At 48.0% G+C, this 27,225-nt stretch overlaps 1 protein-coding gene across 2 annotated transcripts in view; it reads left to right on the forward strand.

Moving 5' to 3' along the window:
- Window positions 1–27,225, forward strand: part of ZBTB7C (zinc finger and BTB domain containing 7C) — a 346,334-nt gene that overhangs the window by 308,541 nt on the left and 10,568 nt on the right. The window lies entirely within an intron of this gene.

The following is a 27,225-nucleotide window of genomic DNA, read 5'->3' on the forward strand; positions in this document are numbered from 1 at the left end:
GTACTCCTGTATTTAATTTTTTGAGGAACCATCGTACTGTTTACCACAGCAGCTACTCCATTTTCCATTCCTACCAGCAGTATACAAGGACTCCAATTTCTCGATATCCTTACAACGCTCTTCTTTTTTTTTTTTTTTGAGACAGAGCCTCAAGCTGTCACCCTGGGTAGAGTGTTATGGCACTACAGCTCACAGCAACCTCCAACTCCTGGGCTCAAGCAATTCTCCTGCCTCCTCCTCCCAAGTAGCTGGGACTATAGGTGCCTGCCACAACGCCCGACTATTTTTTGGTTGCAGTCATCATTTTTGTTTGGCGGGCCCGGGCTGAATTCGAACCGGCCAGCTCATGTGTATGTGGCTGGCTCCTTAGCCCCTTGAGCCATAGGTGCCAAGCCTCTTTTTTTTTTTTTTTTATAGCAGTTCCTATATGGAGCGAGTGGAGATAGTGTCTTATTGTAGTTTTGACTTGCATTTCCCTGTGGATTAGTGATGTAAGCATCTTTTCATGTGTTTATTGGCCATGTGTCTATTTTCTTAGGAGAAATGTCTATTCAAGTCCTTTACCCAGTTTCAAGTTGAGTTTTGGGGTCTTTTTTTCTTTGTTTTCCACTGACATCCACACTTCTTTACTCAAAATTATAAATAACCAGAACTCTCTAAGATACTCTACCATCATCACTTCTGTTCCTGAAGAGGACCCCTGGGTAAACACAGTGCCCTAGATCGTCTAAACAGTACCTGCAGTGGCGGTGCTTTTCTGTAAAGTGTGTTTTATTGCATTTGAAGTCTCTAGAAATCCATAGCTGTTGTGAAATTTTCATTTTTCATACATGTATTAAGGAACTATTATATACCAGGCACTGTGCTACAGACATAAGGAGGAATATGACATGGCCCTTCCTATTAACAACCTTAGACTCTTCTGGAGAAAGTGATTTCTGAACTCTGCCTCTCAGTGTATAAATTCAACAGGAACTTTTGGTGCATTGGGCATGGCTCTGAGATACACTGGGACTTCATGGGCACATCAGTGGGAATAGGGGAGAACCCAGGCTCAGAAGGAAGTTACATGGAAGAGCAGAAACATGGGAATGGCAGGATAGAGTGGGGTACAGGAGTCTCTGGGTCTTTAGACTGTTCTTGTCCAGAATTACTATGAAGACAGGTTTGCCCTTGCTCTCTGTAACACGCACAGATGCCTGTACCCCTTGAGCTTCTAGTCTGGGCTTCTAGCCCTGCAGACATTGAAGCAAACAATGAGATGTGTGGCTGCAAAGCATGCTGGGGGAGTTCCTGGCCTCTCTGGTTCTGATTCAGGTGGGGGATTTCCCTTCTGCAGGACAACACTGTGCTGGAAAAGGTGTGGGCCCCACACTGAGATGAGGCAAGTTCTTTCCAGTTTTGCCAAGGCCTTGGCTGTTATCCACTGAAATGGGGCAGCCTTCCTTCTCCTCTTCCTCCTGCTGCCTTTCAATCTGGACCAGCAAGATCACACCAATCCTTTTTTCCAGATGACACCATTTCATGGGAGTATCTTACTGGCTTTCGCAGCCTGCAACTGGACTTTGGGGACCCAGGACTTGGTAAGGATGAGTCCAGAACCAGACAGACAAGGACTAGCCTTGTCACCTTCCAGGATGCCGTGGCCTACAAGTGTTCCATCCTTCATTCCCTAGTCTGTGAACTCATTGCAGGTGGCACTTTTCCTATATGCAGGACGATGCCTGGCCCACAGACCTGCTTAATATGTTTGTTGAGCGAATGAAAGAGTGAGTCCCTTTTTGCCTCCTTGGCACTCATTTGGGTGCCTTTTGAAGTCACAGAGACCTGAGTTTGGGTCCTGGCTTTGCCTCACTGATGTTTTGGGTGAGTTCCTGGTAACAGAGGTTCCAAGTAAACAGGGGGAGGGGTGGGAAGGGGGAGACTTGCTTTCTTGGGCTTCTGTTGACCACAAAGTGGGAATTTCTTCTGGCATGCACTGTGAGCTCCCTCAGCTTCCTGCCATGTGCCCAGCCTGCCACAATCTTGGGGAAGACAAAGGAAAAAGGAGATGAGGGTGGCACCTGTGGCTCAAAGGAGTAGGGCGCCAGCCCCATATGCCAGAGGTAGAGGGTTGAAAGCCCCAGGCAAAAAAAAAAAAAGGCAAAAGGAAATGAAAAAACTCAGGATCACTGTGGGGCAACTCTCCAGGCCTAAATGTGAATTCATTCAGGTGCAGTGATCAGAGACAGTGGGGGGCAGACACAAAGTGGGGAGGTCTTTCAAAGAGAGGATGTGTCATCTGGACCCTGGAAAGTGACTAGAACATGAGACAAAGAGGAAGGGAAGGGCATTTTCCAACTATGTTGGGGAGAATTGGGAAAGGCGAGAGGCGTGCCACCCATAGAAACACCTGGACGGGGTGAGTCTGGTGATTATGGGACAGTGTGCTCGTTGATTCAGCCAGTCAGGCAGCAGAAATGCATGAGCACCTACTCTGTGCCCTGCCCTAGGGTGGTGGAAACCAAGGTGGGTCGGAGGCCATGTGTGCCCGCCAAGAGCAAAAGTGGCCTATCTGGCAGGCACAGTCTGATCTTGGAGACCTTGGGAGGAAGCTGACCCATTTCACTTGGTAAGGTCATCCTCTTCCCAAATCTGGGGGCCCTGCTGGCTTCTTCTGCTATGATGTTCTTGGCCTCTATCTGAGAGAGGATAGTGTGTTCCAGCCCCCTAACTCTGACCATAGAACTATGTTGATTGTGAAAGCAAAAAGGGCCCTAAGAGATGGTCCATGCCCAGAGCTCTCAAACATTAAGGAGAGCTAATATTCTGGGAGCTTATTAAATCTAGAGAGGCCAACACCCCCCTGCCCAAAAGTTCTGATTCATAGGTCCCAGGTGTGGTCAAGGGAATATACATTTTTGATAAGCTCCAAAGTGACTTTTGTTCCTTCCAAGAAGTGGTGGTTCTCAGCCTTCCTTCCTTGAAGTGGTGGTTCTCAGCCTTTGTTGCACTTGGGGAGGCCTGCTAAAGCCAGGTCCCCACCAGTGAGCCTGATTCAGATGGTCTGACATTCTCTAACAGCTCCTCTGGTGTCTAATGCACAGCCTCGGTTAAGACATACAGGGCTCAAGTCTGAGCACCAGTGATTTCTTTCAACATGTTATATCAGTCAGTGTTCTGCAGAGAAGCGCAATGAAAAGGATGTTGGTAGGGTCAAGAGAGAAAGAAAGAAAGGGAGAGAGATTTGTTTTAAGGAATTGGCTCATGCAGTTGTGGGGACTGGCAAGTCCAAAATCTTCAGGCCAGGCTGCCACGCTGGAGACCCAGGGGAGAGGTGATGGTGCAGCTTGAATCTGAAGAGTTCCCTCTTCCCTATGGATCCCAGTCTTTCTCTCTTAAGGCCTTCAACTGATTGGCTAAGGCCCACCTACATTCTAGATGGTGGTCTGCTTTACTCAGAGTCCACTGATTTAAATGTTTGGCTCATCCAAAAAATAGTTTACAGCTATATCTATTTGTGTTTGACCAAATATCTGGATACCGTGGCCCAACCAATGCCACACATAAAATTAACCATCATATACCTCATTTTACAAATAAGGGAACCTGCTTTCCAGGTGAAGTGGAACAACTCATCTAGGGTCCCATGGCCATTTCTTCCATTGCTGTTTTACTTGTCTCAGACTTGTAGATGATAAAACATGAAGGGCCCTTTCAGGTAAAGTCCAGTTCCTTCACTTACAGAGGGAAGCTATGACTCAAGGAGGCAAAGCAGTCTTTCTAAGTCATGCGTTTTGGAAGGGACTAGAGCTAGGTCTCAAGCCCAAGACTTCTAACATCCAGCAGCTGTTCCTTCCTCTACTTCAAATGGCACCACAGTAAGGGTGCAAAGAGAAGTACCTTCCTGTGAACGTGTGATTTTGGCAGGGAGAACTGGGAACGGGGGAGAGGGAGGCTATAAATTGACTCTGCCTCTAAGTGGAGGGGAGAGTCGAGAGGGCTGCCAGTGGTTGCCAACTCCCTGGATTTATAGACAGGTCCAGTTGGTATCTATAATTTTGTGGCTGCTTCATCTATGCTGCGTTTGCACACTTAATGCCATAATCTACAGATATGGTCTCTGCACACTGGCTTCTTGCTTACCATTATATATGGCTTGTGAAATGGGTTTTGATTTAAGTCAAAGCCCAGATATGATGGTTGATCTTGGGAGTAACACATCACACGCCCCTCCCCCATCCCTTAAGGGTTTGGCAGCACCCATGTCAGTGGGGTGTGTGGATCCTTTGAGATATGCAAGTGCTGTTGGCCAGAGACTATGATCCAAAGAGAGTCTGGAGGAGGCAGGGTGTGGGCAGATGGGGGCTCTGGAGACAGAGCCACAAACCAAAGCTGGTGGGGCCAAGGTAGGCACTAACCTAGGCCCCAGCAATGGCTACAGGGATTATGGGGGTTCAGGGGGCATATAGCATGGAAGCCAAAGGTTAGGACTAAGGCCAATAAAGGATGCCTGGCTGGCAGGTGAAAGAAGTAGATTCCACATGCTGGAGACAGGAGACCTCCAAAGGCAGAGCTGTGTTATACTGGAAACTTCCAAGCACTGCCTGCCAGGGCTGGATCCAGGCACTGGTCAGGAAGAAGAGGAGGGGCAGGCAGTGGGCAGAGCTGGCAAGTCCAGACACTGAGCTAACTTCAGGCATGGGGGTGGATTGGAAGATGCTTATGCCCCTCATCTCTGATAACAGAACATAGGTGTCCCTGGATAAAACCACTGCTCTAGGAGTTCTGGAGGGGAAATTGTGGCATGCAGAGGAGGCCCCAGTGGCCATAGCTACCTATGTGAACTCAAGGAGTCTGGTTCAAGCCAGAGTCAAGGAAAGAGGTCAGGCCTCCAGGATTGTATCTCAGGGAGCTCTGTCCTCTGGTTCAGTGGCTTTGTGCCCAGATATGACCACTCACCCCTCTCGTCTACTGAGCCTGCCGGCAGCCCTCAGAGAGCCCTCAGACTCCTGTGTGCTGTGGATTATTTCTCTATGAATTCCATGCCTGGAAAGGTTGGGAAAGCGCAGCTCCACAGCAGTGTTCCCTGAAGGTGTGCTTGTCACACCAGTTCTGCAGGATATTAAAAGGTGTTACGCAAAGCAGAAAGATTAAGCAAGTTTGGGAAATGCAGAGTTAAACAAAGTTAAACGAGTTTCTTCACTATGGGCTTTCTCGTGGGGGCGGGTGTGATATTCACTGTGGTTCTCCAACAGGGCTTCAGTGTTCAGATCTCCCCAACATTTGGGTCATTTGAAGTTCACAGTTTGAAGTAATCAACTGCAAACTGCTGCTTCCAGCTATCACTCACTTCAGATTCAATGGCCTGGTGGCAGGGTCCAGCTGGCTGGGCCTGGGTTCTGTGCCCATAAGCTCACTACCGGGGGCAGGAGTGGAAGAAGCTTCGTCCTCAGAGGGAGGCAGGGTCCTGCTTCTTGCCATCAAGGCACCCGGGGGGCCTCTCCCAAACCAAAGACATGTCAGAAGCTTGGCAGGCAAAGTCTTTGACTGCTGAGTCCTTTTCTTGAGGGGAGAGGGAGGATGCCTAAGAACACCAAACCAGAGCCAGGTTATGAGAAGCCCTCCACGGGCTTTGTGGTCCTGGGCCAGGCATCTCCTGGTGCTTTCCTCTGGAGCAGAGCTGCTCAAGTTCCCCTGATCCTCCTCCCTGCTCTTCCCACAGAGGGCTTGCCTGCCTTCAGCCCACCTCTTCTCCTGTGGCCATTCTTCTCCTTCCCTTACTCCACATAGCTGGTGGCATGGACAGTTCATCTGAAGCCCACAGGACAGGAGCCCTGAGTTTTTTGAGGAAACAAGTCTGGATCTGATGAGTTCACACATACTACTCTGGAAATCTTAGAATAACATCTGTGCAGGATAAAAGTTGTGTGAGTGGTTTGCGCTAGTAGAGTTCCTTGTTAAGCTCTCCAGTGGGAATTCCCAGTGTTGGAATGGCAAGCTGGATGGCATCTTATCAGGCACTGGAAAAGATGTACACTGGGGTGGGTAGAGCTTAGTGGGATGCCCTCCACTTACCCCACCCAGGAGCCACCTACGTATGGAACCAACCCTGCCTCTGTTTCCAGTAGATTGGAGCCACCTTCTCATTCTTCATGGCCATATTGCTCAAATTTCCAAGATAATTATCCAACTTTGTGTTGACATTAACTCGGAAAGACCTGCTTAAGAGGACTAGGTTGCCAAAGATCAATATCACTATTGCCACCATCCTTACTGATGAACAAACGTGCCATGCACAAGATAACCATAGATGTGCTGGGTTGGGTCCAAAAGGGCATTTGACGTGATTTCTGTCATGGAGGCTGTCACCTTCTAGTTCTCTAGGCTTCAATTTTCTCATCATCTGCAAAACAAGGGTATTAAACCAGGTTATAATCCTAAGGCCACATGTAACTCTCAGTATATCTCTGCCCAGTGAGCATTTGTTGAGAACCTGGACTAGATCTTGTTGAGAGACTGGCCATGGCCATTGCCATTCCCTTATTACATGACCCTGTTGTCACCTCTCCTTCTTGCTCTCCTTTTTCCACACCTTCCTTATCCCTGCTTCCCTTCACTCCCTTTTCTCCCTGTTTGAATTCTATTAACTTCCTCTCATCCCTTCTCCCCATTGCCATCCCAGTCTGTCTCCCCGCCTCTGTCTCTCTTGGCCCCATATCCCACAGGGAGCCCAGAGGCACAGGGCTACCCCCTCACAAGTAAAGCACAAGGTGTGTGCCCAGGTTGAGCAATCTCTGTGACAGCAAGAATTCTTTCTCTGACATTGAATAGGGTAGGGCAGTACCTCCTGGGTGTGGGCTGGGACAGAAAGCCCTGCACTGTTTGTCTATTGATGCTGGGGTCACATGGTGCTTGAAGGCAGCAGAGGTGGGTGGTTACATACAAGGATATAGATAGTCCCGGGTGACCAGCCATCCAGCTTGCCTGGGACTGAGGGGATTCCCAGAATGTGGGACTTTCACTCTTTCAACCTGGAAAGTCCTGGGAAAACCAAGATGGGTTGGTCTCACCTCTTGGCTTGGGTGCTGGGAAAGAGGGAGGGTAACTTCAAGATTGAGAATGGTGTCTTTGTCATCCTTTCTAGGATGCTGGCTGGCAGAGTCACAGACTTCCCCACACCCACCAGGGCCTGGACCTCCACCCCCAGTGGAGAGCTGAGCAGGGTAAAAGACAGAACTCAAGTTCTAGTTCAGCCACCATGGCTCCCTGTGCCTACTATGACGAATATAGTAACCTTGGTAGACACATCTTTGTCTGTCCCTGGGCCTCATAAAAGGGTCTATCCAGTCCTGACACCATGGGAGGTGTCTTCAGATATTTGCAGACAGCATTCTCATCTCTGCCAGTCATTATCCCAGTTTTTGGCCTCTGGAGCACCTAGGAAGGAACAGGTCTCTGACTTTCTGAAGTCCTGGGACATGTGATTTTGCTACTTCTGATCTCAGGAAAATGGGGGTAAAAACAACCATCTCAGAAGACTATCATAAGGATCAAATAAGGTATTATGTGTAAAAGAGCCAGCTCAATGCCTGGCACATAGTTTGTGTTCAAGAAAATGTTGCATGAAATTAAAAATGGTCTGGATATGTCCTGATGTGCTCGGTGGTCAGGGAGGGGCTCTATGGTTGTAATAGGACATTGTGTTTAGCAAGGGGTAACATCATGGATAGATAATGTGAAGATCAAGGGGGACTCGTGCTTCCAAGTCCTCCTTGGAGACCAGGAGAGGGATCCACTCTCAGGGAAACCCCTTCAAAGGTCCCTTACATCTCAGGCTATGAACAAAATACAATGTTTATCAGTGGGTGTCTGTGTTACACTTCAAGTTATAGCAATATTAGGGCACTATTGGGCCAAAGGTTTTCAGAGAGAATCCTTTTTATCCTGATTTATAAGTTGTTCAATTAGAAAAAAAAATAAGCCTCATTTTTTCCCTTGGGAAATTCAGCTCACATAAATTTTCTGGCTTAGCATTTGCTGTCCTTGTCACAAAGAACAGGGGTACAGCATGTACCCAGGCCCAGCATTTCCAGAAGGGCACAGCATATACCAGCACTTGCTATTTACAGAGGGCTTTGCAGTTCTTTATTACTTATGCTCCCAAGTCTCTCCCTCAGTATGAAAGAAGAGGTGATTCCTAAGGTAAATAGGCTTACATGTGCTCCATGAGTCACTCAACAAACATTATACCAAATGCCTGCTGTGATGTGAAGTTCCAGGCTCCATTCTATTGAGGGTATAGAGAGGCAACCCATTCTTGCTGTCAAGAAACTTAAATTTCCTTCCTGTGGACTCCATGTTTTTAAAGATGAGCATTCTTTTTGAAGCTGAAAATATTTCACAGGCCTCTGGCTGTACCCTCCTCATGTGACTTAGTAATGTTTCTACCTACATTTGTGTTGAATCAAACCCAAATGCAGCTGCATGCATTTGAAAACTAGCCCTACATGGATGAGCATGAAATTATTTGCACTGACAGATTTGGGGTACATGTGGTTCTGAAGACACCCTACTGTGTCTGCCGTTGCCTGAGGGGCTCAGTAAGTGATGGGACTATTAGAGGGAGAAGAGGGACTCAAGGACAGAGGAGATGACACAGGAAAGACAAGGCCAAGAGCTCCAAGGTAGAATATACCAGGTGGGTGGCCCCTCAGTGGACAGACCACGGTGACCATTGGGATGGAGGAGTAAAGGAAGAAATGATATTTTCCTGAGGGATCATATGAATAATCCAGCCTTTGGTCCATCCTACTGTTGTCTGTTTTAGGAAAGCTTCCTCATTGCCCTTCTCTCTGTTGAGTTTTACATCTGGCTACACAGTGTTTGTTTATTATCTTCACAGTGAAGGTCCATTAGTCTGAAGCTTGAAGGTCCATTAGTCTGAAGCTTAGTAAATGGCCTGTAGCCATTTCTAAAGTGTCCTGCCTCCCTCACTATGTGATAACCCCCTTGGTCTATAAAGGCCAGAACAGGGTCATTGTCCTACTCTATTGCTGACCAATCCCACTCGGCCCCAGCCCTCCTTGGAGGCTTGGTCACCACCTTTTAGCAGCTGGGGTGGGACCGGGCTGTGTTTCTGTCCATTCCTGGCAGCCCCTCTCACCCCATGGGCTCCCAGGATGCCTGAAAGCACCTGCCGTGGTCTGCCAACCCCCAGCCCAGCGCCTCACATCTCAGAGTTACTTCTCCCTTACCCCCCAGGCCCATCACAGTAACACCCATTTTCCAGTCACATCTCCATATGCGGAAGGGCTAGGGGAAGGATGGAGACATGGAGAATGAATTCCAAATTCAGGAAGACTTCTTGGAGGTGATACCCAACCAAGTCTTGAAGAAGGAGCAAGTTAGCTTGATAAAGGCAGTGAGGCAGAGGTTTTAGCTGAGGGGACAGTGAGCAAAGCCGAGGTGGTGGGAGTTGGCAAGCTGGGGACACCTTCCAGTGGGTGAGCAAGGTGGGCCAGGAAAGTGGAGCAGCTGGGCCCTGGGAGCATGAGGTAGGGAGACCCCCCCATCACAGCTGAGGTCCAGGAGCTACATGGCTGTTCTGGAAACTGAGACACAGCTGACAGAAGTGGAGGGCAGACTTCCCCAGCCAGGCCACGCCCGCCTCCCCTTCCTTCTGGGGAGCTGTAAGGCATCTGTCTGTTCCTTCCCTCCTCCTTCTCCCCTTTGCTTCCCCTGCTGGCACAGACTCCCCAGAAAAGCTAAAAATTCATCTCATTTGACCCAAATCAGAGGGTGGATGAGCTGGGCTTTATTACACACTGGTTAAAATGGGCAGTGTGGGAGAGGATGGGCTGCGTTATAATTGTATCTTTGGTCACCTCCACCCACCCGGCCAGAAAACATGGTGATGCTGCCTCTGGTCAGACACCGTTTTACAACGGGGCTCTCCTCCCTTCAACTTTTGTTGATTAGTCCTGAAAAATAAGCCTCTGGCCTGGGAAAGAGTGAGGAGGAGGGAGGAGGGAGGAAGGGTCATATCCTCCTACCACAGGGAAACAGCCTGGGCGGTTTGGGAGATGTCCCTGGAGACAGGGCTGTGGCTCCGTGTGAGCCTGGGGTGGAGGGCTGTTTTCAAAGGAGCAATACCAGCTCCCTTTGCAGAATTGTTCTTTATTATTCTTAAGCTCCTAAAAATGTTCTGTAGAGTTAAAAAAAATACTATTTATTTAGAAATGAGCATCAGAAAAGCTAAAAGGAAGGCTGTCACTCTGGCTTTGAAAGACATACCTTTGGAAAGGACATGGAGCAGGTTAAGAAATCATGACTAGTTATGTGGTAAGAAGTAACAGATCTCTCCAAGCCCTCCACCCCCTCCTTCCCTCCAGGACTCCTGGAAGCAGATTATAAGTCTGACATGCTGTGAGACATTTGGATGTGAGGGCTCTGGTGTGACAGTGAGCTCCAGGCCTCAGGTGGTGGGGCTGCAGGTGTTCTGTGCCTGAGTCATCTGCATGCTTAGGAGGGTAGCAGCCAAACAAGAAACTTTGTTATGTTTTGTGTGCTAGAGACTTTCACTGACCACTTGCCTTCTCTTCACAGATAGTAAGCTGGCAAATCACTGCAGTTCTCTCCTTCTGTCCTCAGCTCCCACTAAGCACAATGGAAGATAATGGGGCAATGATAAACCATATATGTTTAATACCTTGTTGGAGTCATAGGATTACACACAAAAAATCTAGGCAAGACAGTAAGTGAGCAAGAGCTAAAGAGTAGCATCTTGCCTTCCACAGGACTTAACTAATGTGCATTAGTTAGCTATTGCTGAGTAACAAGATGCCCCCAAATGTTAACAGCTTAAAACAACAATAAATATTTATTGTGTCATGATTTTTATAGCCAGAAATTGAAGAGCAGCTTCTCTGCATTCTGGCTCTGGGTTTCCCATGAGGTTGTACTCCAGATGTTGGTTGGGGCTACAGTCATATGAAGGCTTGATGGGAACAGGAGGACCTACTTCCAAGGTGCCTTACTCACCTAGCCGCCAAGTTGGTGCTGCTCACTTCCTCCCTATCTGGACATCCCTGTAGGCTGCTAAAGTGTCTCCCAACATGACAACAGTTTCCCCCACAGCAGGAGCTCTAAGAGAAAGCAAGGCACAAGTGGCAAGTCACACACCACTGCTTCCTTGTAGTTGATAGGCAACCTTGACATGATGTGGGAGAGAACCTCCCAAGGCTGGAACACCAGGTCAGGATCCCTGGGAGCCATCCTGGAGACTGGCTGCCACACTACAAAAAGTTACTTTGGTTGGGGGGAATGTGTCAGAAAAGCGATAAGACTGATTTACGTAGAGTCTCAAAGACACTGGGGATGACAAGAGGAGTGGGAAGTCTGAGCAGGTCAGAAGAACAGGCACTGAAGCAGAAATGAGCATGGTATGTTTCTACTCAAAGAGAGTAGCAAACCATGCACTATGTAGCCTGCTTTGCAGTTAAGAAGTCTTAGACATGCTTCTCCATATATCCATTTATAGATATGCCTCGTTCTTTTTCGTGGCTGCATAGTACTCGTGGTATATCTAGCAAGCCTGCATGGTGGGCTTTCTGTTAGTTTCCAGTTGTTGACTGTAGAATCAGTGCTGCAGGGATAATCCTATTCATAAGTTGGACACCTGCAGTAGAAAACTACAAGATAAATATCTATAAAAGAAATGGTTGGGTCATCAGTATTTTTTATTTTTCACCCTTCAGATAGGTGAAAATTAAAATCTACTTAATTTTAATTAAATCTGCTGAAGTAAGAATATTTTAGTTTTTATGTCTTTAATTCTGAGTGATGGTTAGCATTTTTCACACATTTAAAAGCTATTTGCATTACTTTTTTGGTGATCTTCCTGTTCTTGTTTGTTGCCAATATTTCTAGTAAGCCATAAGTCCTTTCCTGATTTATTCCTTTCTCTATACATAAAAAGGAAATTAGCCCTTTATCATATGTTCTACTAATATATCCCCCAGTTGATTTGTGTCTTGGATTTTGTTATGGAATTTGTGATGTGTATACATTTTTAAGTCATTTACCCTCTTGTAACTTTTAAAGTTTTGCTACCTGTATCATTTGTTTTGGTGTAAAGAATAAGGAAGGGATCTAAGTTTTATATTGTTTTGTTTCCTGCATGGTTGGCAAGTTGTGTCAATCTCATTTTTGGGAAAAATCCATCTTAAAATAAAAATTGAAATTCCACCTTTATTTCATGCTACGTGCATACCTACATGAATTTATGTGTTTATTTATGGACTATCCATGACTTTCTATTGATTTTTCTCCCTGTTAATGATGTAGCACCAAATATTTTATTTTTATGGCTTTCTAATGTGTTTTCACATTTGGTAGGGCTAGCCCTCCAATTCCTGCTACTCGACTGTTTCAAGAATTTTTTGGCCCATCTTAAATGTTTATTTTCCTATAAGAACTCTAGAATCAGCTTATCTAATATCAGCAGAAATTCTGGTTGATATTTTTATTGGGATCATATTGCATATATTGAATTATTTAGGAGAAAAATGGCATCTTTACAGTATTGTGGCTCTCTGTTCAAGTATAGGGTATATCTTTCCATTCATTTAAGTCTTTTTAGAAGTGCTTCAGTCATGCTTAAAATGGTCTTTCTATGGGTCTTGCACATTTCTTAGGAGCTTATTCCTAGGTGTTGTTTCTATTTTTGTTGCCAAGTAAATGGGGTCCTTTAACATATTTTTGAAATTATCAGTTATTTATGCAGGAACGTATCCAATCATAGCATCCACAAATAATGATTTTTTTTGCCAACTCTTTTTTTACCTTTTTAGCTTCATATTTTATATTCAACATTTCTGATCTTCAAAGGAAAAAACTCCCTAGGTGTGAGGAAATGACTGAGCCCGTCATAGCTCAGCAGTGGACCATCCAGGCCTCTTGTGTGTGTGTGGGGGGGGGGGTGAGGATGAGGAGATTCTTGTTCCTTGGGAATATTTTCACTATAATTTATGATTGTCTGGAGACCAAAAATCTGAGAGAAAGTAGATTAGATATGGGAGTCAGAGAGGTTACTCTGTAAGGTGCTGAAAGGTGAATTATTATCCCTGGAGGTTAGGAAAAGAGTCCAATCCTTGGGTCCAGGCTCTTGTGGTTGGGGACAAATGTTGGCAGAGGGAAGGTAGGCTCCTATCCCTTAAGATTTGCACCAAACATCCCAGGGAGGTCTGGATTCCCCAGGCTGCACTCCACAGGGGTACCTGTGATGCTCCATCATGCAGCTTCCGTTAGTAGGACCTGGCACTGGGAGCCCAGACTCCTACCTCTGACTTACCCCGGGGTGTAGAACCCAACCCACACTGGCTTCCTTGTTGGCCCCTACTTCACAGGATACTTCATTATGAGTTAGTCTTACCTATGCATTGAAGCCAGGAGCCCCTTGAAAGCAGGGCCATTGGTAGACAGTCTCACGCAGTTTAAACCCCAGGTCGTGGTGAGTGATCAATAACTTTTGTTAATTGACTGCTATTCCACGAGTAGACCACTCGTGACAAATGAGTTTCCATCTCCCGGCCTAATTGCCCTCCCTTTGGAAAGGGCTCCCAGAACCAAACAACCACCAGCTCTGCAGTGGGCAAAGGAGGAAATTATAGCAGAGGAGAGACTGGGCTCAAGTATAAATAGGAAAAGGAAATGCTTGGACTTTCTCAGTGCAATAAAAGTTCTATATAATAATATTACACGTAACTGTGCAATTAAGGCTGGAAATTGCAAGCTTCCAGTGTATCCTTTCCAGCCAAACGCCAGGCGGTTCTCATGGTGGATGGCATCTGCTTAGTAGAAGAGTGCAAATTCTGAGGCAAAGCTGAAGTTTCACTTCCTGTGGAAAACACAGGCAGGGGTGGGATCTTGAGGCCATCCGGCTGGGCCTTGTCTCCAAACTAAGGTGGACAAGAGCAGGGAGGCAGCAGTGTTTGTTGAGGCCGAGGCATAACTAGAACATCTTACACCTGTGATGCGTCCTTGGCAGGGACTCCGTTCTCTTTCCTCCCACAGCTGCCACCCTCCCTGATCCCACATGGAGGTCTAGGACAAGAGAACGGCAGGGGAGTGGCTTCAGGGACGGGAAGACACAATCTCCTAACTGGCTCCCAGCCGCCTTCCCTCCCCACTCCAGGACTGCTTGTGTGGACACTTTCCTCAAATCAGATTCTTCTCCCATCCAGAACCTTCCCCGACTCTTGAACAGTCCACATGCACAAGAGGCTCCTCATCTTCCTGCCTCATCTTCCCACTCACACCTGGGACCCCCATCATGGTGGGCTGAGGCCATCCCTGCTCTGCCCCCAACTTTCTTGTCTGAACTCCCTGAAATTTCACCCTTGAGCCCCAGCACCCCACACTACCTGGCATTCCTGTCTGCACCTGCCATGCTCCCTTAGCCTCTGTGCTTTCCTTAGCACAAGCCGTTCCCTTCGCCATCATGTTCTCTTCCCGGTGCCCCACACTGCAGACTGCAGGCCTTACTTCCTCTGAAGTAGAGCCTCCTCCCTGAGCCCAGCAGAATCCTTGCTCTCTGACCCAAAGTGCCTTTTCCACACCCCAGGACCAGCCCCTAGCATTTATTTAGGGCTTTCCTTTACTTGTCTCTCTCTCTCTCCTGTTCTTCCATGAGCTCTTAAGGCCAGGAACTCCGTCCCTTTCATCCCGTTTAGAAGACAGGTAAATACTATGGCAGCCAAGAGGGAATGCTACAGACTGTGTGGGTTCAAGTCCCAGCTCCCTCTGTTTCTCCATTTGAAAAATGTAGTAATAATGACAGTAGCTACCTCCTCAGGGGGTTGAAAGTATGAAATGAGAAAATACATGTAAAATATTTAGGACTGGGACTGGTACCAAACAGGCACTCATTACATTTTAGTTAAACAGTTTGATTCCATCAAGCTTGAAGGAATCTCAGAATTAATCCCTTTCTCTGTTTCCTATGTTCCCACATGTTGTATCTGCAGTCAGCAGTATGGTAGGATGAGTTGTGTCCTGTGTGTCCCCTATCCCAAACACAGGCCCCATGGGGGTGTTTATGATGAATGTGTGCATGTTCCAGAGGAGTACCACCCCAGCCCCATGCCTACCTTGGCCACCATTGCAGTGTGAGAAGACAAACCTAGTCACCTCCTCACCTTCTCCTTCTCTCTGGCACAGGTGGGAGCCTATCAAGCACCTTTCATCTGTGGAGTTGCCATCACTCTACCCATAACCCCACCTTGACCTTGAACATTCATCTTCTGAGAGCCTCATTTTCCTGTGTTACCTGGCAGGGTCCCTGAGAGACCTAAGATGAAGGGAGAAGGAAGGCAAAGTCAAGGTCACAGGAAACCCACAATCCAGTGCAGTAGCCTCAAGATACCCCAAACTGAGCTGGCAATGACCTTGGAATTCAAGGATCTGTCCTGGAGCCAAAATACTAAAGTGGATTAGTGTGTGGCAGCATGGGACCTTTACAGCCTTCTCATTCTGTAGAAGAAGAAACTGAGGCTCAGAGAAGGGCTTGGTCACATCATTAATCAGTTACAGAGCAGAACTGGTATTTCAATTGTGATCACAACCTTGAAGTTTGACCCCTGTCTGCTGATTGCACCCCTGAGCACTTTGTGCCTTATGCTGTCTGTCTTTCTCTACACCTGTTGTGACCTCTCCCCCAACTGACATAACTTTCCATTCTGCCCCGTACAAAGGCCCCAGCCTGGCAGCAATGAGCTCAGCTTCCAGAAACCTGACTATAGCGCAGGGAGCCTATGGCCAAAGGAGGCAATGTGTGTATGTGTGCGTGGGGGGAGGAGATGAGTGGGGGAGGGGAGGTCCTAGTCAGGCCAAGCTGCCTCACTGCCTTCCAGAACAAATCTGAAGATATCCCCAGGAAGGGTCAGTACTGCTAAATCCGGGTATCTACTTGCAACCTCTTAAATAACTAACAAAAATCTAACCCATTCCCCTTCTCTGCAGGAAATGGCCGTTTGGGCAGAAATGCTAAAAAGAATGGCTCTCCCCAGTGGGCCTAGGTGAGGAGCCAACCCACCAGCCCCTCCCTCCCGGGAGCCACAGGGGAGGCTGGCTGGGGAACCTCCTAAAAAGGCTGCCAGAGGTAGCTGGGGTTCTGACACTCAGTAACATGTGGCCCACTGCTGTTTATGGGAGACAAGTGATTTATTTGATTATCTAAATTTTCAGTGGTTTAATAAGGTTTAATAAGCCTCCCAAGGAGTTTTCTGGCTCAGGAAATCGCCTGCAATAAACACAAGTAGTAAATCCTTTATTTTGAACATAAAGAAAGAGGTGTGCAATTTTTCATAAAAGAAAACAAGTCTTCCCTTTGTGCCCCCCCTCTAATAAATAAAGGATAAAAAAGTAATTAACGGACAACAGCCTGAAGGGCACCACTTCATTTGTCCACCCCAGCCTCCTGTGGGCTATGTGGCACCTCTCCCCATCATCCGTGTGCCCTCCAGCAAATTGGACTGCCCTCTCACTCTGTGAGGCCAGGCAGCCCCGAACCTCTCCCTCTGTACTGCCTGCAAGCCCCCTGCATGGTGAACCTCAGAAAAAGAGGTGAGCTCTCCGATCAGTCCCGCCACCTTGCTTTGTAACCTCAACCTCACTTGAGTTTCCTATCTATACAGTGGCCTTGCCTGCCACCAAAGAGGTATATGTAAGGGCTTAGAAAGGTAAAAGGCCCCAAGCCACCCGTTGGGTGAGGGGTCAGCACAGCTGGTTCAGCTTCTCCTAGAGGCCAGCAGGCAGGTTCCTCCAGGGGCAGCCAAGCAGTTCTGACACTCATGCACCCCCACACCCATCTCCGAAGCCCATCTCTCTGCCTATCCATCAGGCTACCCCTCTGGGTCCTCCCCTTCAAGCCTGTCCTTATGTGTGTTTGATCCTAGCTAAGAATATAAGGGCAGAGAAGCCCATCCTGGCTACTGTCCCTGCTTTAAACTCCCACGGTGACTTTAGACTTTGTTCTGGAAAATTACCAAACCAGGGGAGGAGACGGAGGGAGGGTGGAAGAGGTGGCGATGATGATGAGGCTAAAAGTTGATGGGGTACCTGTGATACTGTGGAGTCAGGAGGTCTGGGGCTCTATCACTTGGCTAGTTCTGTGGCTTTGGGAAAATCAACCCACCAGCAGGAACTTGGGTTTCTTACCCACAAAATGGGCAAAATGATTCCATCTGTACACACAGACCCCAGGAAAGCCAAGGAAAAAAGTGTATGTGGAGAAGCTTCTCTGAATGTGAAGCTCGATAGATGTGGCATTGTTTACCCAGGGACCTCAGCAGGTAACAGGGAAGCAGGAGAAAATACTCAGGCCCCCAGGCGTAGGGTCAGGGTCCTGGAAGGAATCTGCGCAAGGCTGGGAGGAGAAGCCCAGGATTGCCTGCTTCTGGGGCTGGCCTCTGCAGGGCCTCACCCTGCCTGTCAGGGGGCAGGGGGTGGGGCTTGGCATTGAAGGGACAGGGGAAGGGGTGCACAACTGTGTGAGGTGGGGAGGGCCTTCATCCAGCTTAAGGGAACATCTGGATGGCCATTGCCTTTGGCAGAGGAAGAAAGCTCAGAGTGATTTGCACAGAAACCCTGAGGGCTTGAGCAGGCCTGGCTGAGTGCGGACTGCAGGCTCCAGGCATGTCCTGGCAGGGCAGCAGAGCAGGTGGGGTGGCTTCACACATTGTGGGCACTCTGCCTGGGGTGCTTGAGGCAGGCGAGGTCCGGGCTGGAAGGTGAAGTGGCCCTGCCCAGCCTCCCAGCCCACATGTCTGGGACAGCAGAGGCCCAGGGGCATTCTAGGGCCAAGAGGTGTGGCTGTCTTGCTTGGGGCAACTGCCAAGGACTGGGTGTGGCATGCCCAGCAGAAATCTGGGGCTGGCCAGCTGCTTGGGCCAGTTCTCCCACCCTTTATCCTGCCCACCTACCACCTCCTTATGGGTTTCTATGTGGCTATAGACCACAAGGAGTAAAGACTTTCTCAAGGGACACAGGTTGCCACTGCCCACCCTTGTTCCCAGGTCTGGAGAGGAAATCCACATCCCTTCTCTCTCCTGTGAGCATATCTCCCACCCCTACCCCACCCTCACTACAGCCACTAGTTCTACCCCTGGCTTTGAAGCTCAAGGCTGGGCAGGGGAGGAGATAGAGACCGGAAATGGGTGGGGTCAGAGTTGGGACAGTGGGCGTCTGTTAGCTGGGGCCAGACAGGGATATAGCAGATGGAACCACTATTCTGAGCCCCAGATTTGCTGAGCTGAGCAGATTCAGGGAGGTGCTGGTCTATGGATCATGGCAATAAAATTGTCCCCAAAGTCACCATCAAGGCAGCCTTGGAGGACAAGAAAGCAATGGGGGATTCCAGCAGATTTTCAGTCTCTGCTCTGCCATTTTTTAGATGTGTGACTTGGGGAAGATTACCTAGCCTCTCTGATCTCCAAACAGGATCATAATATCAGCAGTAAGAATGAAATGAATTGGCTCGGCGCCTGTGGCTCAAGCAGCTAAGGCGCCAGCCACATACACCTAAGGTGGCAGGTTCGAATCCCCAGCCTGGGCCCGCCAAACAACAATGATGGCTGCAACTAAAAAAAAATGGCCGAGCGTTGTGGCGGGTGCCTATAGTCCCAGCTACTTGGGAGGCTGAGGCAGGAGACTCGCTTGAGCCCAGGAGTTGGAGGTTGCTATGAGCTGTGATACCATGGCACTCTACCCAGGGGAATAGCTTGAGGCTCTGTCTCAAAAAAAAAAAAAAAAAAAAGAATGAAATGAATTAATATAAGTTATAAATAATCAGTCTCTGTTCAAATGTCAGATGTCCCCAAGGGTTAGGGGCACCTCACTGCCTTTTGTGACTTCAAAACTATTCCCATTGTTTATTTGTTTGGTTTTGATTTAATGGAGACAGAGTCTCACTATGTTGCCTAGGCTGGTGTGAAACTCAAAAGATCCTCCAGCCTCAACCTCCCAAAGTGCTGGGATAACAGGCGTAAGCCACTGCCCCCTGCCCCCATTATTTATCCAAACTGATCTCATTCATTCCATGTTTACCATGTTCCTGCTTGCTGTGCCCCTGGGAATAATACATATAAGAAATAGACCCCACCCTGGAGCAGGTTATCTCACAAGGGTACTGGGACTTACAAATAACCCAGTGTACCTGGCACCTCAGGTTAATTCATTCCACTCACACACCACTCAGTGACATCTATGTGCTTACTTCCCCATTTCCCAGATAAGCCAACTGAGGCAGCAGGAATATATGATTAGCCTACAGTTTGCTATAATACCAGCAACTTGGGAGGCTAGTGTGGGAGAATTACTTGAGCCCAGGAGTTTAAGACCAGCCTGCGAAACACAATCAGACTCCAACTCTAAAACAATGAAGAAAAATAATTAGCCAGGCATGGTAGTACATTCCTATAGTCCAGATACTTAGAAGGCAGAGGCAGGAGGATCACTTGAACCCAAAAGTTTGATGCTGCAGTGAGCTATGATCAAATGACTAGGGCATTGCACTCCAGGCTGGGTAACACAGTGAGATCCCATCCCTAAAATAATAATAATTTGCCTATACCTCCACTTCATGTTTCTAGTAAAACCAAACTTAGAACATGGCCCTCTATTAGCCAGGCAACCTTGCACCTAATTGGGGGCACTGTGGTCCAAGAGGGGGCACAGGCTTGGTTGAAAACATGTTAGTTCTATGGGCTGGGCACAGTGGCTCGTGCCTGCAGTCCCAGCCCTCGCTGGCTCACACTGGCTGAGCATGTACTATGCATCAGGAACCACTTTATGTGCATTACTCATTTGATCCTCTCAGCAACTCTGTGAGATAGAACTATTATCATCCCCACTGTGCAGATGGGAAAACTGAGCTTACGGAGGGTAATCATCAAGACCTAGAGGCTGTTAGTGGTAGAGCCAGGATGTAAACTCAGGCTGTCTGGGAATAGAACCCTTAGCCCCAACCTCCGCAATCAACCCCAGGCACAGAGCTGGCTGAGAACAGCTTCTGTGAGATCCCACTCAGATAATCCAGGTTAAACATATTTTCAAAAGGGATTCTGGAAACCCAAAGCCTTCCAGATCTGCCCTGCCCTGTTGAGATCTGGAAGGCTTTGGGTTTCCAGAATCCTTTTTGGGGCACATTCTTCCTGCCCCTCTGTCCTCTCATGGCTCAGACAAGGGCCCTGTTCCTAGAAGCTTTCCTTGACTCCCAAGCTCAAGGGCTCCAGGGGTCTGGTGCCTTTCCATCCATATCTCTCACTTACACTCAGTACTGAGTCCCCTGATACCTTTGTTAGTCACCTGGCAAGCTTGGGTCCCCACTCCCTGGTGCTCATCCTTCCAACCTGGCTGTGATCAAACCCCTAGACGAAGAAGAAAGCTCCAGGAGGAGGGCTTCTAATCCCTCTGCCCTGGAGCTGGACTCGTAAAGAGCAGCATGGTGAAAAGGAACAAATACAAGCTTTGGCATCAGATGCAACTAGGTCCAAATCCTGACTCAGACACTTGTTGGCTGTGTGGCAATGGGCAAGTCACACCTTCCCTCCTTATTCCTATTTCTTTATCTCTAAATAGGAGGTGCTGATAAAAATACACACTTTTCAGAGTTGTGTTGGGTGAAGAAGGCTCAGAGGTTTGAAAATTGACCTGTGGCAGGCACTTGATAAATGGTAGCTGGTATTGATTAGTATTGTAAAGCCTGCTGACCCCTGGCTGGGGAGAGAAGGCAATTCAGCCTGTCTCTGGGAGCCTGGGCGTCTCATTTTACAGTTGAATTCGCTGATTCCCAGAGGTGAGAAGTGCTGTCTTTGTCAGACAGGTTGCCTGGACCTACCTGAGTTCTGGGACCTTCCAGTGAGGGTGGAGACCTAGAGGATGCCCTCTGAAATGGTGACCACACCTACGATAGCTCAACCCTCTCCACGTTCTTCCCTTTTAACCTCTTTCCTCCATTTCAGAGCTCCTCTTTCCTTCTTTTCTCTCTTGTTTTGATCTGCATATTTCTTTCTATTCCCCTCCCACCAGAGGTTCATATTTTGCCTCAAGCTTCTACTAGCTGTTGAGAGTGGTTTTTTTTTCCTTTGTGTGTGTATGTGTTTAGTTTTCTTCTCTGTGTGTGTTATTCTTAGAGACAAAATTGCCCTAGCTTGGGTGACGGGAGGGCTGGGGAGCAGGGCACAAGGGGCATGTCATCTCCTCTGGGACACTGCTGTCTGCTGGCCCACCAGGGCATGGGAATCTTAAGGTCACCAGGGAACCTCCCAGTATACAGGGCAGGGCAGATAATGAAACAGCCTGACACAGCTCAAACGCCCTACCCCCCATGTACCCCCACCCGCAAGGTTAGTCTCCTGCCTAGAAAAACAATCCCAAACTACCATGGTTTCATCCTTTCCCCAGGAGTGGAACAAAGGCTATAAACCAAGACACCAGCGATGTCTCATTGCTGGGCAGATCAGCCTTCAAGTCCAGGGTCACGGGCCTCCTCCCCATGGCCAAACCCACTTTGCACCTCTATATCCTTGTGACCATGACAGGTATTATCAGATTTCTCATGACCATCCAGTCACATAATGAAGAAGCAGCACAGAGAGGCGGAGGGTCCCCCCAAAGTCGTACAGCTATGGTTTCCTGATGCCATATCCTAAGTAGACATTGTTCCTGTAGCACAGAAGATGGTGCATTTCACATAGGACAGCCGCTCTCCATTCCTGTCTTGGCGGGGAGACACTGTGCACCAGCACATAGTCCAGTGGGTTCCAGCTCCTCTGTTTAAAAAAGCAGAGAAAAACTTAAGGAATGGTGGGACTTTTCTCTGAAAAGCATTTTAAACCATTTTCATCTTTAAAGGAATAAGCCCTTAGCAAGCAAGAAAATGGCTCTCCATAAAGAACTAATTTCCTGGGGTTTTACTGACTTTGGCTTTTTGCTTAACTGTAAAAGGGTCATTTCATTTACAATCAGTCTTTTCAGATGAGAAGGCACCCCTGAAGATCAGGACCCTGCTACCTACAGGGCTTCTTTATGGGAATTAGAAAAAAGTGTCACCTCCTCAATACATTTACTTCCATCTATCTATCAAAACATTATTGTAATATGCAGATTTCATTAGATGGAGACATTTAACTGCCATCTATCAGAAACTTGTTATTATATCACAAATCTATAATGTCTATGACATAAATAATGTCCCTAAATTAGCAACCTTGTGCTGAGTAATAACACAAAAATTTAAGAGTATAACGTAAGAATAAGCATTCATTGCTTCACAGTTTCTGTGGATCAGGAATTTGGGAGAAGCTGAGCAGTTCTGGTTCAGCACCTTTTATGAGATTACAGTCAAGATGTCAGCCAGGCTGCTGTAATCCAGAAGGACTGACTAGGGTGGAAGATCCACTCCTCAAGGTGTTTTACTGACACAACTGGTGAGTTGGAATTGGCTGTTGGCAGAAGGCCTCAGTCCCTAGCCACAGAGACCTCTCCCCCAGGGCTACTTGAGCGTCCTCACAACATGGCAGCTTGTTTCACCAAGAGTGAATGACCCAAGAGATAGAAAGGCAGAAATAGCAGTGTTGCATATCTTTACTTCCACAGATTTTTCCGTGAAAGGTCAGCCCTATTTATGTGGGAAGGGACCACTCAAAGCCATGAAATCTTGTCATCACTAGGCAAGGATCACTGAGGGCCATCTTTGAATCTGCCACCACGGCCCCCTTAAATGTAGTGCCATTGTAGTGAACAACCTGTGAGACCATTATTTCAGTGCTGCTAAGGACAGCACTTGCCATAGACCTACACCAACTTTGTGCCAGGCCTGTGCTAAGCATTCCATGATAGTATCTGCCCTCAAGCAGTTTACAGTCTAGCGGAGACACCAAGACACACATAAATTTAATTATAGTGAAATAAATGACAAGGCTCATGAAGTGTTGAAGAGACCAAAAGAAGGAGAAATTCAGCATCTAAACAGAGGGATAGGGAAAGAGTAGTCTGAGTGGGACCTGGAAAAGTGGATGAGATGTGGATGTCCTAGAAACTTCTCCAGCCAGGAGCTCAGTGTGAGCAAAAGCATGGAGGCTAAGAGCAGGATGTATGTCTGGGGATTGGAGAGGGGTGCAGGGGTACATCTGGGACACACTGGAGAAGGGTGTTGTGCCCACTCACCCCATTCAGGTGAACACCTACTCACAGCTGTGTTCAGAAAGTAGAATTGGAAAGGCTGATTGAGCCCCAGCTCTGTTATCTCCTCTCCCCTCCTCTTACACCCCTGCCAGAGCTTTGACAAGACCACCACTAAGGGGGCCACTTCCACAGAGCAGGGAGGCTGCCTGGGCAGCAAGCAAGTGTCCTTCCAGGGGCTTAAGAGGATGTGATGAAGGCAGTAGCCTGAGCTGGGAGGCCTCCATGCTTCTGCCACTGATGCTGGCCCTGTCTGCCCTGGCCTGCTTGGCCTTCCCTGGAGGGCAGGATCGCCCACTCTTGTTACTCACTGGCCAGTAGCAGGCTCCTGGCCATTCTTGGTTACCTTTGTGGCCAGATGCAGGAGCTGGAGTTGGTTGTGGGCAGGGCTCAAGGCTCTGGGCCCTCACTCCCCATCTGTGCTGTCATCTCTTTGTGCTTCATTTTCCTCATCCGTGAAGTGGGAGTGATGAAAACAAGAGCAGCTAAAGCTGGTTCTTGTGAAGAATGAGGAGGCCTGAGGGCAGGTGGTGGTTCTGACTCCTTCTGGGGAAACTCATTGCTTAGGGCCCGAAGAGAGAAGGTGCTGGTGAGGGTGGCCCTTCCCTAGCCTCCCATGGGTCCTCAGTGTCTGAGGCAGGGAGCTCGGGGCCACAGAGGCAGGGACAGGTGTCCTCGGGTCCCCTTGCTCACTGTGCAGAGGCTCACACTGCACCTGACTCCAAACTAAATGGAGCTCAGACTCAAGGTCTCCCCTCTGATCCAGGGCTCAGAGGAGCTGCCTGCTGCCCCAGCCCAGCAGCCCACAGTCAGCCCTCCTGGGGCATGGCAGCCCTGGTGTGCAGCCACACAGGTGGCCCTGGTTTCCTAAGCCCTTGCATTTCCTCTGACTCTCATTGCTGCAGGGAAAGAGGGGAGCCACTGGGAGCTTCTCTCCCTTGGACAGTGGGAAGCAGCCTTGGAGCTCTCTCTGCACCATTGAAGCCTCAGCCTGGGGGAACTCTCCCTAGTCAGAGAGAAAGAGGGGCATCCATCACCTATCTCTACACAGGCCCTTAGGGGGATCTGGGTAAACACAGTCCATCTCAGCCCCCAGCGAAATGCAGAAGTGGAATGCTTTGTCAGCAGAAAACCACCACGTTAAATAAATGGGGCCACTCAGAAAGAAGCTGGCCCCTCAGAGCAAGGGCACCATGGTGGGGCTGCCCACTTTGTGTTGCTGTTCCCACAGTCCAGAACACTGTTCCCCACATCTTCCCATGGCTGGATCTTTATCTTCTAGGTCTCAGCTCAAACTATGCCTCCTCATAGAAGCCTCCCTTGACCACCCTGGGTAAAGGGTCTCTCCCCTTCCCTGTGCATTATACCCTATGGGAGATGGACAGGTGATAGAGATGGTGAGAGAATGATGGGTTGATTGAGGTTGTTTCTTGCAATCTGCTTTTTTTCAATTAAATGTTTTGAGATAATTATTAATTCATACACATTTATAAAAAATGATATAGTTTTTACATCCCATGTATCCTTACTCAGTTTCCTTCAGTGGTAACATCTTGCAAGACCGTAGTGTATCAACATTGATATACTCAGGATCCAGAATGTTCTCATTACCACAGGGTCCCTTCCTGTTTCCCTTTTATAGCTACACCCACTTCCCTTTCACCTTGAACCCCTCTTTAATCCCTGGCAACCACTCATCTGGTCTCCATTTCTATAACTTTGTTATGAAGAATGTTGTATTAATGGCATATAGTGTTAACTATAAATGTTATATAGTGTATAACCCACTGAGATTGGCTTTTTCACTCAATGTAATTCCCAAGAAATTCATCTCGCTTGGTGTTTGTGTCAAGAGTTTATTCCTGGCTCAGTGCCTGTGGCTCAAGTGGCTAAGGCACCAGCCACATACACCTAAGGTGGCGGGTTCGAATCCAGCCTAGGCTGCCAAACAACGACAGCTGCAACCAAAAAATAGCCGGGCATTGTGGCGGGCACCTATGGTCCCAGCTACTTGGGAGGCAGAGGCAGGAGACTCACTTGAGCCCAGGAGTTGGAGGTTGCTGTGAGCTGTGATGTCACGGCACTCTACCCAGGGGGACAGCTTCAGGCTCTGTCTCAAAAAAAAAAAAAAGAGTTCATTCCTTGATCCCTGAATGCTATTCCATAGCATGGATGGACACAGTGTGCATAACCATCCTCCCGCTGCTGACCAAGGATAGCAGGTCTCTACCAGGGATTAACTATTATGCATGAAGTGGCTATGACCATTTGTGTACAGGTTTTTGTGTGGACATAAGTCTTCATTTCTCTGAGACACAGAATGACTGGGTCACCTGGTAGTTGCATATTTAGTTTATTAAGAAACTGCCAAATCTTGTTTTAGACTGGCTGTACCATTTTACATTCTCCCCCATGATGCGTGAGTTATTCAGTTTCTCCACATCCTTACCAGCATTTAGTGTTGTCAACTATTTTTGTGTTTTGTTTTAGCTACTCTAATAGATATGTAATGACATCTCATTATAGTCTTAATTTGCACTTCCCTAATGGATAATGGTGTTGAACATCTTTTCAAATAAGATGGCTTATTTGCCATCTGTGTGCCCTCTTCGGTGAACCTTGCTAGATTTTTATCACAGTTGTTATGTCCCCTTAAGCAGTGTTAGAGCAGGAGCCTTCTTTGTTTGTTGTCTGTGCATTTCTAGAATCCAGTATGGTGCCCGGCACAGGGGAACACACAATAATATATAGGGAATGAATGCACAGACTGTGGGGTCTCTGGACCTTTCAAAGATGAGAAGGTGGAAACACAAGACCTTAGCTCTCTGGGAAACCTTCTGAGCACCTGGCCAGGTGGTTTTGCTTAGGGAAGGCCCTGACTGCTCCATGACAGAGGAGAAGGCAGCGGGGATCACCATCGCCCCACATGCCCTGGTGCCCCACTTGCAGCTCATTTTGTGGGCTTGGCACGCCTCACTCCTCCCCTCCCCCACTACTACCCACATCCAGAAGATAAACAAGGACCATTAGGCCACTTCCCACTGGGATGCAGGACTTTCAGGTTTTGTTTTTCTTTTTGTTTTCTCCCCACTTTAATTGTATCATAAGGGTGAGGCCTTTGCTAGGATTTCTTCTTGGACCACGTTCAAGCTTTGCCATAAAGATAGCGCCCTACATACTCTGACGCAAGGGTCCTCAAACTTTTTAAACAGGGGGCCAGTTCACTGTCCCTCAGACCGTTGCGGGCCTCAGGACAAGTCAGCTGCTAAGCAGAACAGGCAGCAATGGCAAAAACACCCAGCGGGCCAGATAAATGTCCTAGGCAGGCTGCATGTGGCCTGTGGGCCATAGTTTGAGGATGCCTGCTCTGACATATACCAAGGTTTATCCAGGTTGATAAACTTGGGCAGTGAATTGTGCTTCCCAAAAGAAAGGGATGCCTGTTGTCGCCTTTTCTGCTTTACCCTCTCCTGGTGGCTGCCACGGGCCACATGTCACATATGTAAGTTGTCTGAGAAGAGACTTCTCCCCACAGGGGTTTATGTTTTCATGAGGGTAACAGACATGAAAAATTTATCCAGACATGATAAATGAACTAGCAGTGCACTTGGATTTATATCGTTATTTATAGGTGAAATGGCTCACATACAGGCATATATAGGACGTTAGTATTTTTTTAAAAATCAACAATTGTAAATGAGAAGAAACTTCATTAACTAAGATGAACCAAGAAGTAAGGTCAGTAGGCAAAACATATGCCTTAGAGGCCCTATCCACTTCCTAAAAAGTGGCCACAAAATTAGTTTTAAGCTTCCTAGCAGCTGGTGCAATGTGTCAGTTTGTTACAGAACCAGAGGGTCTGTGAAACAAGCCCCAGCACTTTCTTAGCAGACACAGTGAGCGGGCCTTGACCCGCAGCCATTGTGTGGGTGAGGGGAGAGGGGGGTACCGTCCTTGTAGTGCAGGGAAGAGTTGGGTTTCCTGTGGCTATTCATCCTGGTA

The sequence above is a fragment of the Otolemur garnettii genome, unplaced genomic scaffold (assembly GCF_000181295.1).
Source record: "Otolemur garnettii isolate 467f Iridium unplaced genomic scaffold, OtoGar3 scaffold00012, whole genome shotgun sequence".
Lineage (NCBI taxonomy): Eukaryota > Metazoa > Chordata > Mammalia > Primates > Galagidae > Otolemur > Otolemur garnettii.